The sequence below is a fragment of the Lynx canadensis genome, chromosome B3 (genome assembly GCF_007474595.2).
Source record: "Lynx canadensis isolate LIC74 chromosome B3, mLynCan4.pri.v2, whole genome shotgun sequence".
Classification (NCBI taxonomy): domain Eukaryota; kingdom Metazoa; phylum Chordata; class Mammalia; order Carnivora; family Felidae; genus Lynx; species Lynx canadensis.
The window spans coordinates 140,781,522-140,808,520 of NC_044308.2; positions in this window are offsets into that span (position 1 = coordinate 140,781,522).

Sequence of the window (26,999 nt, forward strand, 5' to 3'; positions counted from 1 at the left end):
AGGGTGGGGCTTGGGGAGGAAGAAAGATAGGAGTGGGCAATAAAAGATAGGCAGAAAAAGACAGTGGGGGGGGGGGCGCTGGCACAGGAGCATGGCCCCCAGGGGTGCCATCTCTTTATAACCCTCAAAGGGCACATAAACAGGCATTGGCAACAGCCGTATCTCCCCCTCTGATCTGTAAATGATCATCCAGGGTCCACCACTGGCCTCAGAAACACAGCGGTGGTGGCCACACTGTGGGTGCCAGGCTCCTGGACACAGGAAAGCCCAGGATGGAAGGGCTCTCCTAGGCTCTGTTGACAGGCTGGGAGGCCCTGGGCCACTCCACTTCCCTCCTGGGGCCTCAGAGCCTGTGGCTGGTCAGCAAGGGGACCTGGATGTTCCCAGTGGAATGTAGTGTCTCATAGGCCAGGGACACCCCTGTGTGAGGGGTGGTCACAGTGGGGTGAATACTGTTTTTTTTATGTTGATTTTGTTTTTGAGAGAGAGAGAGAGAGAGAGAGAGAGCACAATCAGGGGAGGGCAGAGAGAGAGGGAGACACAGAATCCAAATCAGGCTCCAGGCTCTGAGCTGTCAGCACAGAGCCCGACGTGGGGCTGGAACTCACGAACCGGGAGATCATGACCTGAGCCGAAGTCGGATGCTTAACCCGCTGAGCCATCCAGACTCCCTGAACTCACTCCCTTTGGATGGTGCAGATTGTCAGAGGTCACCCTTTGCAGCATAAAACGGGGCTGGACTGCAAGGGCTGGAAAGGGAAACTGATGCCTGCTATGTGGCCAGCGCTTTGGGCATTTTTGCAAATAACTTAGCAGCATCCCAAACAGCCTGTAGCATACCACAGGCACACGCTAAATGAATACTGTTTTTACTAATTGCAATCCTTGCTCCGGGCCTGTGAGATGTGCCTTACCATCTGGAGCCCATGAAAATGCACTGAGCAGGCCTCCAATCTCAGGGGGCTCCCTTGACCTACTCACCCCACCCCACCCCCGCCCACTGCGGTGCTCTGGAAAGCATCCTCAAGCATTTGCACCAAGGCCAAGGCCTGGCTTCCCACAGACGGCTCCCAGCTGAGGGCTGAGCATGCAGGGTCCTCATACCCACCTCAGAGGCTTTCTCTCTCTCTCTGATCTCTCTAAAATATGTGGAAGGTCATGGATGTGGACTGAGCCTTTTCGTGACGCCCTGGCCAGCAGAGATCAGGTGACTGACCCTGCTGACCGTTCTCCACGTGCCACCACTTGCCCACCCCACAAGTCAGTCTCCGCCCTCCTCTGTCCTGCTCTGAGGCCCGGTGGCCGGCAGCCCGCACTTCCTGGGTGGCTCTGCCCGCCTGACTTCCTGTTGGGTGCAGCTCGTAGGAAGCCCCAGATGGGGATGAGATGGGTAGTGGTTGAGGCCGGCGTATTCTTGGCTTTCTTAGCTTTGTCTTCGCACGACTGCAGCTTTATCAGGTGACATCCACCCCACCCCCACCCCTGAGCCGGGGCTCCCAGCCTCCCGCTGCTGCTGCTGGCGCCTGGTGCAGCAACGTTCCCGTTGGTTCCTTTAACCTGGCTCACACCTCCGCAGACCCTCTCGGTGCCACTGTCCCTTCCTGAGTGCAATTCTGCTTTACTGCAGGACCTGGGCCACCTGAGGACCAAAGCCCAACCTCAGGAAGGCTGACAGGCTGGTGGCCGCCCAGCTGTCCTTGGCCATCACCCCAGGCAGCAACAGGTGGTGACCTTGTCAGTCGTCTTTTTAGGCTGTGTGTTGGCTGCTGCTTCAACCCAGCCAGCCTGTCTGTGGGGGGGGGGGGAAGAGAGAACAAGAGGCAGCCAGTTTCTGGGGCGGGGGAAGCAGAAGGGGTACGGTTTGCTGTGACAAAGCACACACGTGTCTCCCTAAGACCAAGAGGACCCAGAGCAAGGTGATGAGGTCTGAACTCACCCGAGACAGCCACCTTGGGGGGGGGGGTGCCTGCAGGCAGCCAGAGGCCATAGGAGCCTGGCCGCGGGCTGGACAAGGTTGAATAGAGCCGGCCCTGCCTTGCCAGCCACCCTGCAGTGGGGCAGCGCCTGCACTCACACATGCGCCCACCCCCCCCGCATGAGAGCCAGCGTCTGGACAGGGCCAGCCGCCCAGGGGACCAAAGGGTCAGGGGTTAAAAGAGGGCAGGGGAGAGGTGACATGGTCCAGATGGGGCCAGAGAGCCGGGAAAAGGCAAGCCATGTTGCGTTTGGGCCCCGCCCAGTTGGGACTGGTCGGCAAATCTGGGACATCCACGTAAGGCCCACGTCCCTCAGGTTTGAAAACCCGAAGCCAAAATTATCCCCGCCGGCGAAGCGGGAATAGAACAGTGACCGGGGTGCCTCCACCTGCCTCCCCGCGCCTCTTTCCCCTCTGTGTTCTGTCCCCTCCTGTGGACACAGTGTTGCATCACCATCCTGTGCCCAAGCAGCGACATTAGAGCCACATGCTTTCTTATCAGTGCTGCCAGTGGGTGACCACACACATTCACGCGGTCTCGTTGCTGCGACATAGCCCGTGGTAAGGAGGGCGCCACGCAGGAACGAGAAGGGTTCGAACCTGAATGTCGGAAGACTTGGGGTATGAAGTAGCTGTGTACCTGTCTCCGATTCTTTTTTTTTAAACTTAATTTATTTATTTTGAGAGGAAGAGAGAGCGAGAGAGGGAGGGAGAGAGAGAGGCAGAGAAAGGAGAGGGAGGATCCCAAGCAAGCGCCCCTACGTTGGCACAGAGCTCCATGAGGGGCTCAAATTCATGCACCGTGAGCCAAAATCAAAAGTCAGAGGCTTAACTGACTGAGCCACTGTCTCCAATTCTGACACATCTAATGCACACCCACCGTATGTCGGACACCTCCAAGCCCTTCCACACACGCGACCACATTCAGCTCTCAAAGTGACCTGGTGCCTCCCCGCACTGAGGTGTCCTCGTCTCAGACGGAGCATTCGGGGGATCCGTGTCCAGAACACTTTGGAAATGGAGCGTCAGTGAATGGCCGTCTCCCTTGATGGGCTGTGCGCAGGCTGTGGCACAGACCTGGCCTCTTCATTTTGGTGCCCCAGCTCCGAGGAGAAAGCCCGACGTGGGGCGGGGGGGAGGGGGGAGCATGGGAAATATTTGCCGGGATCGTGAACACGCTTCTTTTACTTTTTTGATCAATGATTTGGGGGGCTTATGCTTTTCGAATAAGAGGCTAACACAGCGTACAGGTGATTTGCATGTTATGGAAACCCAAATACGAGGATCTGCGGCCTCACCCCATGGCAGCGTGAATGAAGTCTGGGCGAAGGAACAAGACTGGAATTGAGGTAGCCTTCCCCTCCCGCCATCACCCGTTTAAAAGCTCAAGGAATCCGGGAATTTCAGGGCGGAGGCAGCAGAGGTCGCGGTAGATGTGTTCCTGCTCTTGCCACAAGGGGGCACCCCTCTAGCTGGCAAACCCTTGTCCCGGCACCGGGTCGCAGCTGCCCTTGCTGGTGGGAGGTCCAAGGACTGGCGACCCGGACAGAGAGCAGGTGGGGGTGCAAGGGGACTGAGGCGGGTGGAAGGCCCTCCTCTCGGAGGACCCCCTCCATGGGCTGGTTTGGACCGAGTGGGGAGGCAGACAAGCAGAAAATGGTCAGGCCCGCTGAGGTCAGGAGGTTTCTCAGGGGCCCTAAGGGAGGCCCAGGGCAGAGGCCCAGGGCAGCTGCAAGGTGTGGTCTGCACAACTGTCACACGAGCCCCAGCAAAGGAGCACCCCCTCCCCCAGTGCTGGGGGATTGGGGGGGGGGGGCCACAGGAGGGTGACCTTCCGGAGTGAGAGCCTGGGCCGGCTGGCTGACCACACAGATGGGCGGCCAGGCCGGGCCTTTGTGGAGGGGTGAGAAAACACCCCCGAGCTGAGCTGGGTTCTCACCTCCGCCCACCCGTGTGGCCTCTGCTTCTACTTCCTCCCTGGACTGTCCTCAGGCGGCGAGGCCCTGGCAGGTCATTCTGCTGGAGGCCCCGGGAGGACATCCAGGAGGAAGGACATGCTGGCCCTGACCAGGCACACTGTCCCCGTTCCGTCTGTCGGGGCTCACCGTGAGGTCACGTTGCGAGGACAGGACGCGGCCCCCTGCCAGCCCAGAGCGAGGAGGCTTCTCTGCTGCCCCGGGCCCTCTGCCAGGGTGATGCTGGGACCCTGGCCACCTCCTCAGGTGGCCGGAGAGTAGAGGCTGCAGGCCTCTCTTCTCGGGAGACGGGCCAGAGTACCCGAGGGTCAGCCGGCTGAGGGCACCTGGCTCTCCTCAGCCCTGGCGGATGCTACAGTCACAGGGCACTGCCACCAAATCCCAGGTGACTGGCTGCCCTCATGGTGTCCTCACCCACTCACGGGCGATCAGCAGATTCCAGGGCGCAAGCCCACCACCAAGACCCGGGCATACGGCCAAGTGCCTGGGGGGCCTCTACGCACTCGGGGTCTGTGCCCAGACACGCTGAGTGTGCCACTGAGACTGGTCCACCCACACCCTTCCTTTTGTGCATCGTGCACTGACCACTGCTTATTGAGGGCACTCCTGTGCACATGCACGCACTCACCTAGTCAGATATGCGTGTGCACGCTCAGACACGCACGCATGCTCACACATGCATGCACACACACACTCAGGCTCACACATGCATGCACACACGCTCAGGCCTGCACACACACACTTACACTCAGGAATGCACGCACACACACACACCCCAGAACACCGACAGCCTCAGGAAGAAACAGGCTGCAGGTTTCCATGTTGTACAATGTGTCTGGAACCCCAGCTCTCTCCTTCTCCCACCCCCACCTCCCACCTCGCTGGCCCAGCCCCCGAGACACAGGACGTCTCTTCTCTGTCCCAAGACCTACCCCTCCGTTCAGGTCCCGGTATGAGCAAGCCCCTCTTCTTCCCCAGCACCTCCCTGGGGCCCTGACCTGGTTCCTGGGAAGTCTCTTCAGGAATCGAAGGGGCTCCATGCACCCAGACACAGACCCTGGCTTCAGGCTGGCACTTGGGTTCAAATCCTGACCTCACCTACCCTTTGCTTCCTGTGTGAACCCAACTCACCTCCCACTTCTGAGCCCCCACTTCTTTGCGTTTGTTTTGTATCTCAAGTACCTGCATAGGTGGAAACACGCCTGCAGCACCTCTTCCGCTCCAGCCTAATTCCAGCTGACTTCAACTGCTGCTTCCTCCGGGAAGCCCTCCTTGATCTCCCCGGTCAGCCAGCGACTTTGCCTTCCGGCCACATTGCCCCTGTCCCCTCCTGTTCCTATGTCTGTCTCTCCTTAGGCACTGTGACTCCCCGAAGGCAGGGGCTCGTATGACCCTGGCACCCACCGTTAGAAGCCACTCAAAGCCAGGCCCTAGAGACCCTAGTTATTGTCCCTGGAAGGCACTGGAGGGAACAGAAAGGAAACGGGACAGCAGGCTGTGGAGGGGTGCCTGCCTCTCCCGGCAATGTGGAAGACACGGCTTTTTCCATATGTTTCTCTCCCCTCCTCCTTCCTCCCCTCCCCTCGGCCCCCACTCCCCGCAGCGTTTGCCTGAGGAGCGAACTTTGGGTTTGGCAGCGACCCCAGGACTCCGTGTTTCTCAGTTCCTTCCAAGGCTCCAGGAAGCATCTTCCTGCCCAACAAAGTTTGGATCACGGGGACTCTGTGAAGGGGGCTCCCCTTTCCCAAGGTGGTTTTCCCTCCCAGGCACCCCCGTTTCCTGCCTCCTACTCTCCAGGGTATTGGAAACAAGGTCTGGGAAGCAGCCATCTGGCCTGAGCCAGGAGCCCCCAGCCCGCCTTGCCCTGGGAGGCTGGCCCCATCCGAGGGTGCCTCCTGCCCTGCCTTCGTCCCCTGTGTCCCAGCCCTCCTCCTCCCTGGGACTGGAGCCTGACCCCGGCCCCTGGCCACTTGAGGCTCATGCTGCCTCTGTACCCCCTCAAAGCTCTCACCTGCTGCAGCTCTGACCCCAGACCCTGGCCTCAAAAACCACCCCGTTTCAGGGAAGAGAGCAGGCCACAAACTGAGACATTGAGGTTTGAGCTTGGCCTGTTATGTCACTGTGAGACAGGGGCCTCAGCGTTCTCATATGCAGAATGCGGACTGTGGCCCCGAGCCAGAGATTCAGGTGAGCTCGCGTGCCTGTTCCCATCCCTCCCACGCTGCTTCTGTTCCTCCCACAAGCCTCCACCCCGCCCACCCCTGCACCCTGAGGCTGGCCAGGCCCAGCCTGGACCCCCCCCTCCCCTTTTTCCCCTTTCTGGTGTCTCCTTCTCCAGGAAGCCCTCCTGTTGTCCAGCCTCAGAGATGGTCCTCCCCTTGAGTCCCTCAACTTAGCATCAAGCCCCAAGCTTCCCCAAATTGCCTCTGAGAGGAGTTTCACTCCACGCCCAGCAATGTGTGCTGCCCACGGGGGTTTGTTCAGGGTGTCTGAGGCCTCAGAGGGTCCAAGAAGCCCTGATTACACCCCCCCCTTGGGGCTGCAAATCACTCCACCTCTCAAATCTCAGCTTCGGTTTCCTCCCCTGTACAATGGGTATAGAAAAGGTGCTTCCAGAGTGCAGGGAGGACTCAGGGAGGAAGGCACCAGGGTGCTGAGCCCGGCACCGGGCACCTGGCACTTAGAAAATAAAGCCCGAACCCCCAGGTCTGTCTCACTTCCACCTTAAAGAAAGGCCATCGGGTGGTCACCCCCTTGAATCCCCGTCCCAGGCCAGTCTGTTATGATAGACAACTCCAGCAGCCCACCTGCCTGTCCCCTCTTCTTGTGAACTTGAGCTCTCCCTCCACCCCCGGGGACCATCAGACACAGCCCCAAGATGGGCTCCTGTGGGTCTAAAGTTTGATCCAGACGCTCAGCGCTCACGAAGGAGCCCAGACGGCCAAGTCCAGGGCAGCAAGAAAGCCCCACTGGCCAGGTTCAGCCCAGCGGCGCGCGCAGAGGAGACCAGAGCATACGCACCGGGTCTGCCTTGGCGTCTGGCTGAAACCAGGGGACTGGCACGTGGGGAGGGAAGCGGGGGACAGGCCTGGCCACTCTTCCTCTGCTGCTCGGGGGCCACAACCGCTGGGGAAGACGCATTGCAAATACACGAAGGCGTGGGAAGATGTACCTGTTAGCACAGAGAAGGGGCCGCCCTGGGGTCTCTGCCTGCCTGCTCTGCCACAGCAAAACACCACCGAGTCGGGGGGGCTTACCCAGCACACACACATTTCCCGTGGCCTGGAGGCTGGAGTCCAAGTTCAAGGTGGCCACAGAGTTGGTTTCTTCTGAGGCTCTCGTCTCGTCTCGTAGGTACCGTCTTGCCACGTGCCCGCGTGGCCTGTCTTCAGTGCGTGTGGCCAGAGGGAGAGCTTTCCAAGGCCTCTCTTTTTGAGGACACTAACCCTATCCGATCAGAGCCCCACCCTCATGACCTCACGTGACCCTAATTACCTCCCCAGAAGCCCCATCTCCAAATATGACCACATGGGGCCATTAGAGCTTCAACGTAAGAGTTTGGGAAGAACACATGGGGCGCCTGGGTGGCTCAGTCGGTTAAGCATCCGACTTCAGCTCAGGTCACGATCTCACGGTCCGTGAGTTCGAGCCCCGCATCGGGCTCTGGGCTGACGGCTCGGAGCCTGGAGCCTGCTTGGGATTCTGTGACTCCCTCTCTCCGTCTCTGCCCCTCCCCTGCTCATGCTCTGTCTCTCTGTGTCTCAAAAATAAATAAACGTTAAAAAAAATTTAAAAAAAAATTGAAAACAAGAGTTGGGGGGGTACAAACATTCAGGCCATACTGCCTGGTGACAGTGGCAGAGTCACGCTGGCTCTAAACTCTGTGCCCAGCTCAGACACCAGGGTGCCTGCCCCATTGTCAGGAGAGTCAGAAGGGAACACGAGAGAGAACTGTCCCCCAGAGCATCCTTAGTCAGCACCTCACTTGTCCCCTGGAATTTCAGCCCGGGGAGGGCAAGGGCTGACCACTTGGGTGCTCGGGATGTCCCCACAGGCCTCCTCCCAGGTACACACACAGAAATATCCCTGTGCACGCATACCCATGTTTGCACGGGGATATCCAGGCCTGTCCTTGAGGACACACGTGTTGTTTTGCGGTCATGTGGACACCGGAGATCACGTGTGAACACACACACCATCGTCCCCTACGCTCTCCCCTACATTTGGCAGTTTCATGACAGCGTTTTCCGCCAACTTTGAAAACCTGTCCTTGTCCTACCGTTTCAAGATTCCTAGCTGGCTTTTAAGAACCCAAACTTGCAGAAGCAAACAGGAGCTTGAAAAGAAGTGTGTGCGGATGGTGTCTGAGTCATCAGGAACTTCGACATCAATCAGTTTAACTGGCAGGTTCAAGGGCCCAGCGAGCGTCTCATTATCAGAGTTGCCTAGAATGGCTCCCCAGGTGTCAAGACGGAGCCCTGGGGACAGGCAGGTTTTCCAGTGACCCAGAAACCCGGCGGCCCTGCCTGGGGAGGACTGGGAGCCCCATTAGTCCACCCCATGTGCCCCGTCCCCGCTCCAAGACTAATACAGAACACAGGCGTGGCCCGACTGTCATTTGAGTCCAAGGTCCTCGTGTATTAGTTGTGTGGCCCACAGCGGATTACCTGACTCCTCTGAGCCTCAGTGTCCTCGTCTGTAATGTGGGGATGATCGTGAAAATTACATGAAATGATGTAGCAAAGGTGCCTGGCGTGCAGACTAGATGTCAACGTTCATTATTGCTATTGCTGCCGTTGTCATTGCTATCAGCCTGGAGGTTTGGGGGGCTGGGCTCCCCAGACTCCATTTGCCTGAAAGATGAACAAGCCTCACAGGGAGGAACCATCTTGAGGAACAGGTGCAGGAGGCCCAGGGCTCAGCCCTGGAGAGGTGAGCGGAAGCGCAGGGCCCGGGTCCCCCCACTGCTCCCACATGGCTGCATCCTTGAGGTCCAGAGCTTTGCCTACACGTCGGGGACATTGGGGCGACAGTCCACGCCCGGGGCCACGTGGAGTAGGTAGCCCGGGCTCCGGCAGCCACAGGAGGCAATGTCTGAGGGTCTCCCGGGGGAACCAGACCCGGAGAGGAGGAGAATGACAGGCACTCAAGGACCCCTGGAATCCTCTAGAAGCCCTCAGTTGGGAGGGGGGGGTCTTCTTCCGGCTACAGCAGGCGTAGCAGAACCATGGAAATACCACCCGGCTCCTGGATCCTAACTCTGTGTCCCCTGATTTTGTGGAATGGAAAACATTTTTGTTTTTCCTTACTGGGGGGAGGGGGGGGTGAGTTGGGAAATTCAGTGTGAGCTCCCATGAGGACGATCCAACCACCTCCCACCCCTCTGTGTTCCCGAGGCTGGCCACTACGATGCCCCTTTTCCCATATAGACCTGTAGGGAAGGATGATGTTCGCTGGCTCAATAAATGTTTACTGCATACTCTGCACATGCCAGACCCTGGTGATTCTGCGTCGAGCAAGCTAGACCCCGTGGCCCTGCCCCAGGAGCTCACGGGGTACAAGGAAGTTATCGACGATGTTTTGGTTCTCGCGTTAGACGGTGGACCCCGGGGTTTGTGACTTACAAGCATAAAACGTAAACACACTGGGCCAGTCGCGAGTGGGTGGCGTAAACCAAGGACCCTAATTATCTGGTCCTGTGTTCCCCAGGTCCTCACAAGAATTAAAACAGAACGAAATGCAGCCTGTAGGGAGCCTGGCTCCCAGGCAGCACTGGATGAATGCCTCCCCCCATCTTCCTTCCTGCAAAATCTGACATTTCCTTGCTTCTACCAAGCAGAGTTGTGCCATCCTGGTGAATTTTAGAAGAGACAAGAAGCACGTCTCCCTGCTGAAGAATCCGCGTTTGCTCCGGAGCCCCTCAGTCCCCACACGGGCCGGAGACAAGAGTCTACCGCAGCAGTCCGTGCCGGGCCCACCCAGCGCCTCAGTTGTCCCCGGCAAGGCCACTTGTGCCCAGCGAGCCCTCAGCACACCGACACGTGCGACCCCAGCCACAGGAAGCAGCTGCAGCTCCGGGGGGGGCGACGAGGACAGGAGCTGGGACTCCCCGTCACCGTGGCCACCGCACTAGTCAGGCTTCCCCCGGACAGGCAGAGCCAGTATCTGTTGCTGAAGGATTTATTATAAGGAATGATTATTTATTGTATTATTTTATTATAAGAAATGATTACGGAGGCCGATAAGTCCTAAGCTCTGCAGTCACCCAGCGGGACCCTCAGGAGAGCTGATATTCTGATACCAGTCCAAACCTGAGGCCTGGGACCCAGGAGAGCCAACTGGGGGGTTCCCATGTGGTCCAGTAGGCTCAAGGCTCAGGGAGAACTTATGTTTCAGTTCGAGCTCAAAGACAGGAAGAAGCCAACGCCCCAGCGTAATGGCAGTCAGGAGGAAGAATTCCCTCTCACTCGGGGAAGGGTCTGCCTGTCTGTTCCAGTTAGGCCTTCAACTGATTGGATCTGGCCCACCCACACTGGGGAGAAAGATCTGCTTTGCTCAGTCTACGGACTTAAATGTTAATCTCATCCAAAAAAAACACCCTCACAGGAATACCCAGAATAACGTTTGACCAAGCATCTGGGCACCCCATGACCTTATCGAGTTGACATATCAAATTAACCATCACAGCTGCCAAGAGCCCCTTCGGGAGCTCAGCATCAGAGCCCTGCTTGCCTGGACCCATAGCCTGGGCCTGGCAGGACTGCACTTGGTGTTATGGCCCCGGCCCACACCAAAGACGGTACGGGAAGCCACCGTGACGGTCCTGGGTGGTGCACTGAGGGTGCCGAAGGCTCCATCATGCCCTCTCCTCTGGGAGTAGGTCGCCACATTTGGCAAATAAAAACACCAGTAAAGGTCAATTTCGGTACATTTACTTAAAAGTACTTAAAATTGCTAAAATTAACTAAAATCACTTACAAGCAAATTTACCAGTAAAGGTAAATTTCAGGTGGATGACGAGCAACTATCTAGGCTCACGTATATACCACTTGCTACACTCCTGACTTCACTGCTGTTTTTCCTGTACTCTGATGCCCGTTCTCCTTCAGCTTTCGGGGATGAACAGAGAGACCAGGAATGGGGCCGGGATCCCCACCCTGCCCTACTCTGCATGAATCACCCTTACGGCGGCCCCACAGCGTAGGCAGGGCCCCCGTGCGGTTTCGTTTCCCACGTCAGCCTTCCCCCCGCCCCCCACCTCCCCCGGCAGAATTCTCTCTGTCTCTGTCTCTCTATCGACCTCTCTCGCCTCGGCCCTAGGTGCTTCGTTCCCTAGACATTCAGCCCTCGGAATCAGACCGTGTTGGTGAGCACAGGCTCATTGCTCCTGTCCCCTGGCCAGCAGCCTAAACAGCTCCGGTGAGTGCCCCTGGGGTGTCTCCTGCAGGCCAGATGCTCTGAGTGCAGAACATGAAGAGTCTGTGACAGAAATGTCAGTACCCTGATCACCCGTTAGGGGAGAGGCTTCTGTTTCGGGGACCTACACACCTCAAACTGTCAGGCAGACCAGCCCGGCCAGTGTCTGACCGGCCCTTAGAGGTGAGTATCCTGGACCGAGAACTGGCAGAGCTTGCCCCACCCCCACCCCCACCCCCGGCCCAACCTCCTTCCCCAGAAGGTCCTGGCGTGACCTTGGGCAACCTACGTCACCCTTAAGCTCCTTTCCTCCTCCTCGGTGATGGCAAGAGTCCCGCCTGTCAATCAATCCAAAGTTTGTTCTTTACTCCCCGATTCTGCGATTCTGTATACGGGGAAGGCAGACAATCTGGCAGGGGTCAAGATTAGCAGGATGGAGAGACTCAACCAATATCCAATCTGCCTCGGAATAAACATGCATCCATTTGTTCAACAAATAGCAAAGGTTTGCTCATTGATGGTGCTTAGAACAAAATCACCCACACACTCGCAATGCTCGCAAATGCTGACTTTCAGGGATGCCAATTTCATGGTGAAAATACTGGAAAGGTGGTTGGGTCTTCTGAGATGAGATATTGATCCGCCGAGCGTCTCTGGCTACTGCCAGAAATGGCCGAAGGATCTTGACAGCGGATGGACCCACGTTTTGCCGTCTTATCTGTGTCGTGGGTAGAGGAACCAATGGCAGAGAGAAAGAGGGTCACAGAGAGAGAGGGGGATGAAGAGAAACCACTGACCCTCTGCCTCCTGCCTGGACCCCATAGGACGTGAAGTGAATCCTTGCCGGGCAACAAGTGGGCCATTGACCAACTCCCCCACCTGCTGTGAAGTCCAGCACCACCTTGGTGCTGCCACATTTGCCCCCAAATTATCACCAAGCTCCCCGTAAGAATAGCTTCCAAGGTCTTCAGCCCCTCCACCGCGGTAATAAAAGCCATTCAAACCCCCAAGAACCACTAACCTTCAAACTGAGAGAATGCTGTTTTTTAAAAAAAAATTTCAAGCTTATTTATTTCTTTTGAGACAGAGAGAGAGAAAGAGAGAGCGTGCATGGGAGGGGCAGAGAGAGAGAGGGAGAGGGAGAGAATCCCAAGCAGGCTCCGCACCGGCAGCACTGAGCCCGATGCGAGGCTCCGACTCACCAGCTGTGATAACATGCTGGTTATCACAGAGTCCCATGTTCAACTGAATGGGCCACCCAAGTGCCCCCAAACTGAGAGAATTCTAACAAATCACCGACACCCAGTATCTTAGCCCATAGGGTACAGATGGGGAAACTGAGGCTCGGGGAAGGAAAGCGCCCTACCAGAATTGTGCAGGTGGGCGGTGTGGCTGACAGAGGACCGCCTGCTACGGTCACTGGATGAAATAAAGAGATCTTTAAAGGACTCCCTGGCCCCATCACGTGACCCCTGCCCCCCAAAGCACCAAGAGCCCAGTTTGGACGGTGCAGAAAGCAATGACTCCATCACCACGGCCGGCAAAGCCATTTTCACCGGCCCTGCTTTGGGCCACGGGGGACTCTTAGGAGTCGCTACACCAGGAATTATTAATAGTATGGCTCCAGGAGACAAGACATCGATTTCAATGGGACTCTCCCTCCAGTTTTTAGATGGGGAGAGCTGGGTGATGGAAAGAGTCCCTGCTGAGACCACACACACAAGCTGGCTTCGGCAGTGTCTGGGACCCAGGCTGCAGGTGGAACCCAGCTAGCCCCTCCATCAAGCCCTGGGTCTCTGTGCCTGATAAAGGGACGGCCCAAACGGACAGAGGAGACGAATTCCAGGAATTTGATCTTTCAACACCTAAGGAGCTGAAGCCTGGAGCAAGAAATTCTCTCCTGCCTCTTTAAATGCCTTCGGAGCTTCTAGGACTTGACATCTTTATGTCCCCTTCTGTGGGCATAGGGATGGATGCGTCCAGAGAGGCGGGAAGCACCTGCTGTGTCTCAGGCTGGCAGCCCCTGGGGCCCCAGAACTCTCCTGGCCTCGGGACACTGTGCCTGCCCTCTCTTTCGGGGCGCACGTCACCCCATCTGACACCTGGCCTTTGATGTGTCCGACTGCCCCACCAGACCAGGATGTTCATGGGCAGAGACTAACACAGAATAGGGTCAAGTAAAGATGAGGTCATGAGGGTAGACACTAATCTAGCATGACCTTGTCCTTATCGAAGAGGAAAGTTGGACACAGACACCCACACCGGGGCAAGGCCGAAATTAGCCTGCGGCGGCTGCAATCCAAGAGCACCAAAGACGGCCAGAAGTTCGGGGAGAGGCCAGGAACAGAGTCTCCCTCCCCGCCTCGGAAGGAGCCAGCTCAGCAGACACCTTGATCTTGGACTTCCAGCCCCCAGAGCCGTGGGGATATAACTTCCCGTTGCTTGAGCCTCCTCGAGCGCGGTTCTTTGCTACAACAGACCTAGCGGCTGCGTACCGATCTGGGGGGGAGTTTGGTGGGATTCGGCGCAGAGGGCAGTGAGGTGCCTGCCCGCATCCTGCCTCGGAGGAAGGACGGGCTCCGGAGTTGGACGTCAACGCGAGCATGGTCACCCGTTGAGCGCTGCCGGGCAGAAGCCACGCTTCAGCCCTTTCCGTGTTTCCTCACCTGCCCTTGCGAGGCAGGCCCTCGACTCGCCCTCCCCGTACGGGTGAGAAAACGGGTCAGCGGCCGGCCGGCTGGGGAGGAGGCGGGATGTGAACGCAGGCAGCTCAATCCAGAGGCCACCGTCCGGTGAGGCAGGCGTGCGGGTCCCGGCGCTGCCTCTTAGCGGCTGTGCTATTTGAGCAAGTAACGACCTCTCTGTCTTGGGCTCGCCGTCCGCGAAAGGGGGCCGCCGCTGCCTCCCTCGGGAGGTGGTGAGGGGAGGACCCAGGTGCCCGGGACCCAGCCTGCGCAGGGGCTTCCTTGGGGAGTGAATAGGGCACGGGAGCCGATCGTGATCGTTCCCGGAGGAGGCGGGCGCGCTCAGGGCCACCTGAGAGGCGCAGCGGGCGGCAGTGGACAGGGAGGGGCGGGCAGGGAGCAGCGCCTGCAGGGGGAACACCTGGCAGGGGGGCTGCTATTTGCCCGGACCCTGCTGCCCACGCCCTGGCTCTCGATTCCAGGGCACCTCTTGGCAAGCTCATGGGAAAGGGTCTCTTGGTCCTTTGCCACATTCGGGAGAATTCGGTGCTTGGACGTGCGTCCTCTGACCTCAGCATGCCGGGTACCCCCTGCCCCGCCTCGGGGCCCCTGTGGAGGACGAAAGCGCCCATGCCCGCCCCCTCCCATTTCACCCGGGACCTGGCAAGGAGGGGCTGGCCCTCTCCCCGTGGCCATCCCTCTGGCCCCCGGGCATGTCCGAAGACAGCTTGGGAGGGAGAAGAGGGGGGATGTGGAGGGTGGCGGGGGCCTCTGCCTCCCCTCGCACCTGCTGTCCCAGCCTTAAGCTTCTCCCTGCCCTCAGTACTCTCAGTAACCCTCTGCCCCATTGCTAATACGGATCGGAGGGGGGGGGGGGGCCTCATCAGGGAGGCTTGTGCCCCCCCAGCGCTCAAGTCCTCCTGGTGGCTTTGCTGCTGCAGGGACCCTCCGATCCCGGCAGAACGCATGGCTTCCCCCCCCCCCACACACACACACACGGTCCTGCCCCTCACTGCCGTAGAAGCTGCCGTTTCTTCTGCCCAGGACACCCCTCCTGCCCCTCTTTACCTGCTGAAACTCCGCTCTCCCTCCATTCCCCCACCACCACCACGTGTGGCCTCTGCGAAGCCTCCCCAGAGCGCCAAGGGACGTCCCAGCTTGGGTCCCCCACCCTCAAAACTATTCGGCGCCAAGGAGAGGTCACGCAAAGTTCCCTAAAATGTGCCAAAGGGCGTGTGCCTCTCCTGCTCACAAACCGTCCGTGGCTCCCACTGCTCGCAGAAAGGCTCAAGTTCTCGCCTGGCCTGCCACCTTCCTGGGGCTGCCACCAGCCACCCCACCGCCCCCGCCCACGGCTTGGGCTTGCTCTACATCCCCTATGGGGCGGGACGCACCTGGGTTTAAATTTCTGCTCTGCATAACCTTGGACATGTCACTGAATGTCTGTCCCCAGCTCCAAGTGGGAAAGATTCAAGGCGTGAGATTCTGAAGTCCCTCACACTTCTATGCCTCCGATGCCGAGGGAGCCACCCGAGTCCCTTCACGGGGCCACCACGCACTCAGGACCAGAGCCTCCCTGGCCACCAGCAGCTACCGGGAACATCTGTGAGGGGCTCGCATGTGTGACCCTGAGGTTTGAGCTGCAGAAACCACTAACCTTTGGAGTCTCAGAGAAGATTAAAATAGGAAGCTGTCTCTGCCTCCCACACGGGGTAGACAATTTTCACAGTTCACACGGCACTTTGGCTCAGAGAACCGCGGCTGCCGCTCCGGCATTTTCAGACGTGACAATCAATCCTCAAAATCGGATGAAAACGGAAAGGTGAGTGGTGGTGCCAGCAGGCTGTCTGCTTCCTAAAGCCTCCACCTGCCTCCCAGAACATCCCCCCGCTTTGCCTCTGAGCAGCTCCGAGGGGCACCTGCACACACACGGGCAGACGCGCGCACCGCGAGCGTGCGTGCAAACGTACTCGCGGAGACGCACGTGTAAACGTGCGCAGGCTCTCACGAACATCCCCAGACCCACAAACAGCCACACACGCACGCACGCACCCTCAGCCGCCCACAGGCACGCCCAGTGGCCAGGCACGTGGCAGGGTGCTGTGTGCACGCTCGTGCCCGGGGGGAGGGTGTGTGTGTGTGTGTGTGTGTGTGCGTGCGCGCGTGTGTGTGTGCCTGGCCCCCTGGGGCACGAGCAGGCACACCGCTCTCCCCGGCAGTGCCCAGCCTGACCCTATGTCCATCCCCCAGAGCTCCCTCTCCTGAGTCTCATCTGCCTCTAACCAAATCTAGGGGGACAGCTGTCTACAAAGACACAAAGCAAACACACCCACACACCCTCTCGGTTAGCTAAGATACACACACACACACACACGTAAGCACACGCCGGCACGCAGATGCACGCTCATAAGCACCCGCTCCGCGGCGCACTTGCTGTGAAGTGTGCAGAGGTCAAGCTTCCGGGACCCCTTTAAGGCCCGGAAGGAGCAGAGGGCAGGTGGGCCCGGGGTGGGGGACGGGGAAAGAGGGCCGCAGAAGTCACGGCTGGGGAAGCCGGGCCCCGGCGAGGCTAGTTCCTAACCACGCCGAGAGCTCTCTGCCTTTGGGCGCCCAGCCGGTGTCCCATCCTCCTGCGTCTGAAGAAACTGAGGCCCGGTGATGGGGTGCCAGCAGGTGGTGGGGAGGGCTCCAGGGCCCGGCCTCCAGTCCGCTCCAAATGCTGGGGCTCCAGGAGGGGTCCTGTGCTCGCTGGACACAGATACTGACTGAACCCCTCCTCCGTGCCGGGGCCCCGGGGTGTGGGAATCAACGAGGCGATCCTTGGGGGTCTGGGTGGGGGGACAGGTGTGCGGGGAGGCGGCCGCCCGGCAGAGCAGAGCAGGGAAGAGGCGGGAGGGGCGTTCAGGAAGGGGATGCGGGAGGTGACGGGGACGGGGCTGGGGAAGCTTTCCGAAGCTACAAGTGGTCTGGCGGCGAGAGCGCGGGGTGGGCGGGGCAGGCTGCTGGCACGGCTTGCCTGAGAGTCAGGGTGGGCTCCTGGCGCCCAAAGCGTGTCTTCTGGGCTGCTGGCTCCCAGCACCCAGAGGAGGAACTTCCCTTGGTTCCTCGCCGACAGTTTGCTTTCTGGGCAACCTTTCCCATCTCTGAGTTACACGCCCGGAGATTTCAGGGTGTCGTGCCGACATTTCAACTCGTCCAAGCTGCTTGTCTCTTCCGCGTTTTCCTTCCACGCGGCGAATCAGAGGGTGGGTGTCTGGCCAGCCCCGGAGCCCGATGAACAGGTCTGGCCTTTTCTCGGGGAACATTTGAAAAGCTCTTTGGCAGGACCCCAAATACACATGGGAGGGGGCTGCCGGGCCCACTGGAAAAACTCCAGCGGGGGAGAGAAGAGAGTTCCAGAAACCAAGGGAACTTTCTGAGCCTGCAGTCTGAGGAAAGCACCTGCTGGCAGGCTCCCCCTAACCGTGGCTCAGTCAACCCGCGAAGCCCGCGAAAGGCGACCCCTGGCAGTCGCAGTGGGACGTAGGGCCGGTCCCCTCTGGAGCTGGGGGGCGTTTGTCTGCCTGACGACGGCTCAACGCTTCGATCTCGTTCCGTCCAAAACTGGGCTAATGATCAATAGCTCAGGGGGGTCCCGCGCTTTGTGAAACATCCGTGCTTTCGAAGATGGAAAACACCATCTGTACATAAGGGATTATTGTTTTCATCAGTGACAGGACGAAGGAGGAACCTGAATCCCTGAGTCACTACGAGGAGCAGAGCCGCCCAGCAGACGAGACCCCCTGCAGCAAAGCGGGGGGGCCCCCTCCTGTCTTCACGACGTCACCGGATCGGGGGACACCCCTGTTTGCGCAGATCTCCGCTAGCTCGCGTGTGCGGGGCTGTTAGTCACCCTTGCAGGGCAGCGCCTCGCGGGGGCTGGGCAGCGCAGGGTCATCTGGGAAACCGCTTCAGGGGAGCCAGAAACCAGCCTGGAGAGGGCCCGGGCTTGCAGCTTCAGAAAATAGAGAATGAACATAGACAAAGCTTTCGGGAAGTCTTCGCTGGGGAGAGTCACGCGGGGTCGAGATAAAATTGTGTAAAACATCTCTGAAACATTGATGGGAAGGAGCCAGATTGGCAGGGGGGTGTGGGGGGTGGGGCACAGAACAGGTCAAAGTAGAGGAAAGGGGTAGTTCACGGATTGTATAAGGTCCCTGAGACAAGGAGGCAGGGCCCGATGTGCCCAGTGTGGAACGGACCCATCTCAAGGTCACTGTGGATGTTTAACAACATGAACCCTGTTAGAACTCAGCCGGGGTGGTCAGCACATAGGGAAAATTTTCTTGTGTTAGATGATACTATTTAAGAGTGGGAATAAATGTTCATTTTGGCCAAATGCCTTTTAGGCATCAATCGAGATAATTATATATGGCTTTTCTCTCTCTCTCTCTCTCTCTCTCTCTCTCTCTCGTATAATCTATTGATGCGATTTCTTCTACTAATAGATTTTCCTCAACATTGAGCCATTCTTACGTTCGTGGGACAAAGTCTACTGGACTTTGATGGATAATTAGCATGTCATTGAATTTGACTTAGGGGTGTTTTAAGAATTTTCCTGTGTTCGCAAGTGAGACAGGTCCATTGTTTTTGAAGTTAGCTTTGATAGATTTGGGTGATGAGATTGCGTTAGGCTTGCGAGATTGTCTGGGAGGCTTTGGGTCTATTCTATGCTTTGGAAGCATTACACATCTGTTCCTTAAATATCCAAAATAACTTATACATAAAACTACCTGAACTGCACCTTCTTTTGAAAGTATTTTTATTAAAATTTCAATGTGTTCTATAATCATTGAAGTTTTTGATATTTTCACCAGATTTTTGGTAACTTATGGTGCTCCAGATAATTGTCTATTTTCATTGAGATTTCCCAACCATCAACGTAATTATATATATTCTATATACATTCTATACAAAAAGTACACCACTTCCCTGCAATTATATCTTCCCGGCCATGTTGCATGTATTTTTTGTCTTTTTATTTAATTAGAGTCACCAGATTATTAAAGCTTTTTTTTTTTTCCAAATCAACTCACATTTCTCTGTCAGCTGTGTTTTTTACTGCATTACGTTTGGCTTTATATTTTTGTATTTTATTGCGGTTACTTTTCCTCCTTTTCTGGATTATTGAATTGAATGCTTAAATCACACATGTTTTGGCTTTCTTTTTTGATAAATAACACATTTAATACCATGAATCTGTGAGATTTATGTTTTTTTGGAACACAATAGGATTTTTATGACCTCACATATCCTTGGATCTGGCCATGCTTAAAAATAAGGTGAATTCTTTATTTCTGTGCACAAAAGGAGACATTTTATTGTTATTATTATTATGAGAGTCTTTACCTTTTATTAGATGTTTTGCTCACTTGTGTTTGTTCTGGGGGTGGGGAGGAGAGGGATTACAGAAGGAATGTTTAGGGGTTATGGGTTCATCCACTATAGTGATGATCCCAGGTTATGATCCCAGGGTTGTGGGATCAAGCCCCTTGTCAGTCTCAGTGCTGAGTGTGGAATGTACTTGAGATTCTCTCTCACTCTCACTCTGTCCTTCTCCCCTCCTTGTGCTCACTCTCTCTCTCTGTCTCAAATAAAAATGAAATAAAATAAAATAAAATAAAGTAAAATAAAATAGACAAGCAAATGCACACCCAAGCTTCTGTTTCTACATTTGCCAAAACCAAGACCAACGTAACAAACCTGACTGCCTGCTATATACTTTTGGTCATTTGTCACATGCCCCCTTCCCTCTCTGCCCCCAAGTCTTGGTTGTTTCAATTTGGAGTTAACAGATCTAGCCTTTTCTTCAGGTAGTTTTTAATTTTATAAATCTTTTTTTCGGGAAATTGTTGTGGCCTTTTTCATTCCACCGTATTGTTCTATTCAGAGCAGCATTTGTATCTAAACCCATACGTTTAGTTGGCCTCCACGCTTCTGGCCAGCCCCTTTAGACCTCTGATGTCCACCCTCGCGGGCTTTATTTTGATTCCCTCTCCCTTGGCTGTCCATCTTGGGGTAACTGTTTTCCAGGAAGGTAACAAGAGCCATACTTACCCTGTCTTTGCCTCCCTAAGGATATGCCCCTTAACATTCATTCATGAAAGACGCTTGGCTGGTACATGTCTCCTGGCCCACAAACTTTTCCACTCTAGGCTCTGAAAACAGCCTGTATTTCCTTCTAGCATATATTCAGGCTGGGAGTAGGATTCAGATGTGAACTCCAGAACAAGCCCGTGTTGTCTTCCTTTGTAGGTAACCTGCTTTTAAATACCTCTCCGCTCAGTGAAGGAAACTTGAAAACCACAAAGGAAAATAACCAATCACCTGTAATCATACCAAACGTGGATAATGAGATTGTTAATACTTTGATATAAGCCTTTTTGATCTTTTTCTCCTGCGGAAGACACAACCACGTATACAAAGCCGAACTGAGAACGAGAACCACAAACAAACAAAAAAAAAAAGTATAGGCAATGTGTGGTTAAACTTTTTCCAGCTATTTGGAAGAGAATTAGCAAGCGAATCTGTTTCTGAATGCAGTGTTTATTAATAGAAAACGACTTGCCCCTTGAGCTCATAAAATTAATTTTGAACAAATATTTAAGGAATACGCATGGGGGTGGGGAACAACAGTAATTACTAATTCGTATGTACTGACCGCATGCCTCGCTGTTGAGAAAAAAAGGCATCTGCTGTTTTGCGTGGCGATGCCAGCATCTGCCTGTGGCTGGAGTCAGAAACCCGAGAAGGCCGCCCTCTGACGTCCTGCTCCCTCGCGCCTGCCTACGCCTGCTCAGTGGTGAAGTCCTGTCCTGTCCTGTCCTGTCCACCTCCTCGAGCCCTCTTCAGCCAGTCCTCTTTCTGCCTCGTTCTAGCTGGTGCCACCCCAATCTCCCCCTGGGACCGCTACCCGGTCTCGTCCGCTCTGCTCTCCTCCGGCTCACTCCGGGTACGTCGCATGCCTCACAGATCTCTGATGCCCCACCAGAGCCCCCGGGCCTTTGCATGTCATGTGCTTTTCCCTCTTCCAGAATGTTCTTGCCTTCCATGACCATCTCCTTGTCATCACCCCCTCTCCAGAGCCCCAGTTACCCCTAGAGAGCATCTCTCCGTCCCACTTCAGCAGGATTTCTATACCTTGCTCGAGGCCCACCTCCTCCAGGAAGTCTTCTTTGACTTCCTCTGGACCCCTCAGCACGTTCTCTTTCTCAGAAATGCATGCTGGTCTCGAGGATGGTTTTAAAAGGTGTTTTCTCAATGACCCGTACATTTGCCAAACCCGAACTCAGCGTGTGTGCTTTTTCCAGGACAAATATGCTTTGGGGAGGGGTGTGCAGAACGCAACCTTTAACGGACTTGAAGCGTTTCTGGAAAGTCTAGGATATGTCGTCTCCAGATTGTTCTTCCTCCACTAAGAGCAAGTACGACAAAATGGAACCAGCCAGACCTGCTTAACCACTTACTACCCAGGCAAGCCACGTCACCCCTACAGCCATAAGTTTATCATTGTAAAATGAGGATAATATTGTCACCGGGAGCACTTGCCTGGAGAAGGAGGGGCAGGAGTTAGTGTGTTTATAAAGAATGAAATCGGGCTTTGAAATTACCAGCTCCGTGAGTACCGATAAAAAGTCCCCTATGATTGGCTCTATGATTGGTGTCCCTCCACCGCCAGTGTCCCTGCTATGGGACACTCAGGGAGAAACCCCTCCAACTCGGCCTGAGAATTTCAGGCATTACCATGTAACCGTTTTCCCCTCTTATGGAAAACAGATGGGATTAACAGATTGTAACTATTGTCTCTTGTTCTTAAGCAAGGTACACAAGGATCTGCGTGTCCCCTCAGAGAAGACAGGAGCTGTAGCTGCCACAGGGAAGCAAACATGTGAGGTCTGCAAATACCCTCAGAGTTCCTCTTTGTTTAGAAACCAAGCTCGCGGGGCGCCTGGGTGGCGCAGTTGGTTGAGCGTCCAACTTCAGCCAGGTCGCGATCTCGCGGTCCGTGAGTTCGAGCCCCGCGTCAGGCTCTGGGCTGATGGCTCGGAGCCTGGAGCCTGTTTCCGATTCTGTGTCTCCCCTTCTCTCTGCCCCTCCCCGTTCATGCTCTGTCTCTCTCTGTCCCAAAATAAATAAAAAACGTTGAAAAAAAAAAAAATTAAAAAAAAAAAAAAAAAAAAAACCAAGCTCGCTTGGTGTATCAGTTAGGATGGTGTTCAGCCACACGGGACTGAACACCCAAAATAACAGTGACTCAAATGCAAAGAGAAGTTTATTTCTCGTCCACCCGGAAGAGATCCAGAAGTGGAAAGTACAGAACTGCTATGAGGGACACAGGCCATCAAGAACCTGTGTGTTGATGGCATCACCGTCACTAAGGTGTGACCCTTGTGATCTAAAATGGCTGCTAGAGTGCCAACCATCACCTCTATGTTCCAGACAGCAGGACAGAGAAAGGATCGAACAAGGGCATGCTTCTAACTTACTAAGTTAAATTCCTGGCAGCCCCACAGGACGCTTATGCTTACCCTTCGCTGGCCATCAGTTATTCGCTTCGCTGCAAGGGGAACTGGGAGGCAGTCTTTTGGATAGGTAGCAATATACAGGCTGAAAATCAAGGTGCTGAAATGGCCCTATTTAGGCCAGCTGGCAGAAAATTCCGGGAGGTCCTGAAGAGGAAAGCATGGCGAGGAACGAGAGATCTTGCAAGGCGACCTTTAGTTTCTTGAGAGGGGCAGGGGTTGCGGCCGGCTCGTGGTCTGGTTCGGCCACCCTGGCCCAAAGCGAACAGGTCAAAAGCCCGCAGGGGGCAGGGGGGCGGGGGGCGGCCAACCTACTGGGACCATCCTTCTCCAGTGGCCGTGATGACGACCTCCGGCCTCAAGGGGGAGTGTCTGAGTCAGATTCCAGGGGTGACTCGGGGACCAAAGCCTGTGCTGAATCCGTGCCCGCCGTTCCCGCGACCAGAGGAGGCTTTAGGAAGAGAAGCCGCACGCGTCACTCCTGGAACCACAGGGATGATGGACTCACGTGATTACTGAAACACGACACGGCCGTGTGTTGATCTTCGTGGCCCGGGCTGCTGAAAGACACACGATCGTTTCCGGTTGGAAATGCGGAGCCTGGTCTGAACGTTCCCGGGACCTGAGCTCCTTCGGGTGGGGCGGCCTCGGCTATCAAGGCAGGAGGGTGTGACGGGGCCGCCGGGGACAGGCTGGCACGTGCCACACCATCAGCAGTAACACTTTGTCCCAGACACACCCAGAGCTTGTGCCGGGGAGCCTGGGGCTGAGGAGGGCACTCGCGGGCCACACGCGTGTGCACGCACACGCACGCAACCCGCACGCTCACGGACACACCGCCCTCCTCAGACGGGGGAGGACTTGGCCGAGGTGGCACAGGCTGGAATCCGCGCTCAGGAGGAGAGGAGGGGGCAGAGAGTGCCTCAGAGTCACAAATGCGGGGAAACGAGCTCCGGCCACCGTTTGACCGGGAAGAGGGCGGCCGGCGATTCTTCCTGGAGACAGATAAGCCAGTCCCCAGGGGAGCGGGGCCCATCAAGGGCCTCCCTGATGACGGTCGCACCGTGGGGCTTGCCCCGACCCCTGGGGCCCAGCTCGGAATTCAGCGGGTGAAATCTGCAGGGAGGCAAACGTGGCCAACCAGCTTCCAAGCAGAGGGAGGATGAAGTGAGACCACGTGTGACCACCGGGCACATTGGCCTGTCCCGAGAATGTGCCAGGTTCCTCCCTGTCTGTCCTGAGGGACCAGGCAAAGAGCAGGACGCGCAGGTCGGTGGAAAGAAGGCTGCGCCAGCACCCAAGGTCCTGACCCTGGATGCTGAGGAATCTTGGGCGGGTCACATAATGTCCCCGAGGCTCTGTGCCCTGGTCCGCCATGCAGGGCCTCTGGACCGACGGTCCCCAAGTGCAGTCACAGCTGAGAGTCCTGCTCTCTGCACAGAGGTCGGCAGGACGGCATAAGCCCTAATGGGGGAAGCCAGGAGGGGGCAGGGCGTGGGGAGGAGAGAAAAGGGAGGGAAGGAGGAAGCATCCAGGACATCTGTGCCTTTGACTCTAAATTTCAGTCTCCAAGTAGCCATTCCTCCCCCTCTGTGCCTGTTTCCTCATCAGCAGAATGACATGAAAGTCCCTCCCTCGCAGGATTTTTGTCAGGATGGAAGCATAATGCTTCGCCACCTGCCAGCCACTAAGCACCAGGCACAGGTGGGCCTTTCTAAAACTTTATTTTTAGTTAATCGGATGGAGAATGGAGAAACGCAGGCTCCGGTCTGGTGACCTTGGGTGAGCCCTTCTCTCTGGCCTCCGATCCTCATTCCTCCAGCCAGAGGCTGGCCCGCGGGATAGGCCCCAAGGCTCCCGGCATTCATGTCTCCTCTTCTGTGAACCGGGTTCTGCCTTGGAACCGGAGCCTCCAAGTCCTAGGAAGCAGGTGGCAGAGGGTACGCCCGGTGCGGGATCCCAGAGCGTGCACTGAACATGGGCACGCGTGATGTCACCCACTCTCCCTGTCTGCCCTGCGGGGCGGTCGAGCAGGCAGGCGGGGGTTTGCCGATGTTGCGGTGTTTAGGATTGCCCGCTAGTTATTACATTTGTGTCTTATTTGACCCTAAGTGCCATGTTGATGAGTAAATGTTCCCAGAGGATGCATCTGTCTTGCTTATCCTGGCCTGAGCTCCTTTACGTGTCCATCTTGGCTCGCTCGAGTTGTAATCCACTTTAGGTAGATGGAAAGAAGTGAGTCCTGTGCCATCTGTCCATTCTGACTCCATCAGCCCCATTTTTTAAACCCCTGAGGGCCACCCTCCAGAGGGATAGAGCAAAACATTCTGTGGCATTCTGCCGGGGTTTCACAACGTGTGGTATCGTCGCATGGCATTTGATGGGGCGCTATGCAATGTTCTGGGTCACATTCGTGGGGGTCCCAGCCACCCTGCTGGAGCTCCGGTAAGGCTGGTGGGGGACCTCCCACCTCTTCACAAGATAGGAGAGAGATGCCACTTGGTCTCGGATGGGACCTGGGTAGGAAACCAAGAAGCCTCAATTTCGGGATGTGGTCGATGCAGAGAGTTTGAGATCCTAGGGGCCGGGGTCGGTCAAGCCAAGGCCAGTTACCTGAGGGAAGAGCCCGGGTGCCAAGAGCAGGACTGGGTCTACGAGTAGGATCGGTGAGGAGGGAAGGCCTTTCCAAAGAAGGGGTGCTGCCTTTGTGAGACTCCGACAGGCCAGGCCAGAGGCAGAGCACCAGGCCCCCCACTCTAGGTGGACACAGTTGGGCAGAAGTCCCCAGAGGAGATCAGCCACCACGATAGGAAGTGACATTTAGAAAACGCATTTGGAGGGGCTCCCGGGTAGCTCAGTCGGTCAAACATCCAACTCTTGGTCTCCGATCAGGTTCTGATCTCAGGGTTTGTGAGATCGGGCCCCGAGTTGGGCTCTGTGCTGACAGTGCAGAGCCTGCTTGGGATTCTCTCTCCCTCTCTCTCTCTCTCTTTCTGTCCCTTCCTCTCTCTCTCTTTCTCTCTCTTTCTCTCTCTCTCTCTCTCTCTCAAATAAACCTAAAAAAAATGTTGAAAGAGAAGAAAACATACTTGGAGCTGGATAGTTAACTACACAAAAGGAAAAAATGTTTCGGAAACATTAATTTCCTAATACTGTTCTTCATTCTTATTCTTTCATCTGCACCCCCACCCCCATGACTCATGGACCGTCCCTCCCCGCCTCCAACTCCTCCCACCCCAGGAGCTCGGCTCTGTGCACGGAGGCCTCGAGTGTCGGCCTGGCTGGCACCACCAGGACCAAGGAGCTGAATGGAAATTCAACTTTAACCCAAGTTCCAGCCTCTCGAGCAAACTAAAATAGCACATGGCCTTGCTTTTGGTGGACAGTCATCAATCTGGCCACGTCAGCACCCACTGGAGGTTTTGTATATCTTTGTTTAAAAAAAAAAAAAAAAAACCCGGGGCGCCTGGGTGGCTCAGTCAGTTGAGCGTCCGACTTCGACTCAGGTCACCGTCTCACGGCTTGTGGGTTGGAGCCCCGCATCGGGCTCTGTGCTGACAGCTCGGAGCCTGGAGCCTGCTTCGGATTCTGTGTCTCCCTCTCTCTCTGTCCCTCCCCCGCTCATGCTCTCTCTCCCTGTCAAAAATAAATAAATGTGAAAAATAATTTTTTTTGAAAACCCAAGAGCAAATCAAATATTAAAGTTGTGTGTGTGCAGTAACCTTTTACTTCCAAAACATGGGGCACCCGGTGGAGGAACAAGGGGTGAATGAAGCCAAAAGAGAACCACTGGCCTTTGTCCATGGTCCAACCCCTACTGAACCCCGGGGTCAGGCGAACAGGAGCCCCACCCCCACCCTGCCCGGCTCCAGACTGTGCTCGAAGGCTGGTAAGACTTCCACTGATATATTGGTTTAATGAACAAATGTGGGGCCCACATTTCACTGTTTTCTGCTCCTGCCGATTAATGTGGGCCCACTGCCCTGTTCAGCCACCCCATACACGCACACATGCACACACACACATACATGCACGCACGCACACACACACCTGCTCAAGGATGTGGGGGACTGCCCCTGGAGGGGTCTCACCTAGGCTCGTACACAAGAACAGTAGCTGTGGGACAGGCATGTCGTGTGCCCATCTTTTTCCTCTGGCTCCAGCCCTCCCACCACCTTCGAGCCCACCTGCCTGGCATCAGCACATCCCGAAAGGCATCCGCCGCTTCTTCAGGTCGCCCCCGGGTCCCCTGGGCGCCACTGTCCTCTAAACCCCCATGGCGGCATACCCTACATGCAGGTGTTAGGACTCTGACGGGCCAGGAGCATGAAACATTCTCCAGGCTTCTCAGGGGATTCTGGGAGAAGGTGAGAGAAGAGAAAGGTTA